This window comes from Dendroctonus ponderosae, unplaced genomic scaffold (genome assembly GCF_020466585.1).
Source record: "Dendroctonus ponderosae isolate FM_Combo_2020 unplaced genomic scaffold, Dpon_F_20191213v2 Dpon_F_20191213_3, whole genome shotgun sequence".
Lineage (NCBI taxonomy): Eukaryota > Metazoa > Arthropoda > Insecta > Coleoptera > Curculionidae > Dendroctonus > Dendroctonus ponderosae.
Window position 1 is genome coordinate 10285767 of NW_026018508.1, and position 404 is coordinate 10286170.

The following is a 404-nucleotide window of genomic DNA, read 5'->3' on the forward strand; positions in this document are numbered from 1 at the left end:
TTCCATTTGAAATAAGCAACTTTTTGAGGTTTAAAAACATGCAAGTTTAGAGGCTAATTGCGCGGTTTAGAAGTATTTCCTTATAATTTAAAACAAATCTACGCGTAGATCATGATGTTCTGTTAGAATTGCTGAAAACTGTTTTCCAAAATTCGCAGCGGGTAGTGTACAGCATTGATTTCTGTGGAACCCAGTAGCTGTCAAAACTTTCACATTTTTACGAATAACTCGGAAATCGTAAATTTTTCAGGTAAAACGTTTGACACAAACTTAACTTAAATTTTGACGACAAATCTGAAAATGAATGAGAAAAGGGGCGGTTCCATTTAAAAAACCAAAGTTGGTAACTACCACACGTTTATGATACACCCCGTATATTGGAAAGTAATTTTAAAATGTGGACC

At 34.2% G+C, this 404-nt stretch overlaps 1 long non-coding RNA gene across 1 annotated transcript in view; it reads right to left on the reverse strand.

The window, feature by feature from the left end:
- Positions 1 to 404, reverse strand: part of LOC109535784 — a 4707-nt gene that overhangs the window by 1068 nt on the left and 3235 nt on the right. The gene's annotated exons all lie outside the window — the stretch shown is intronic.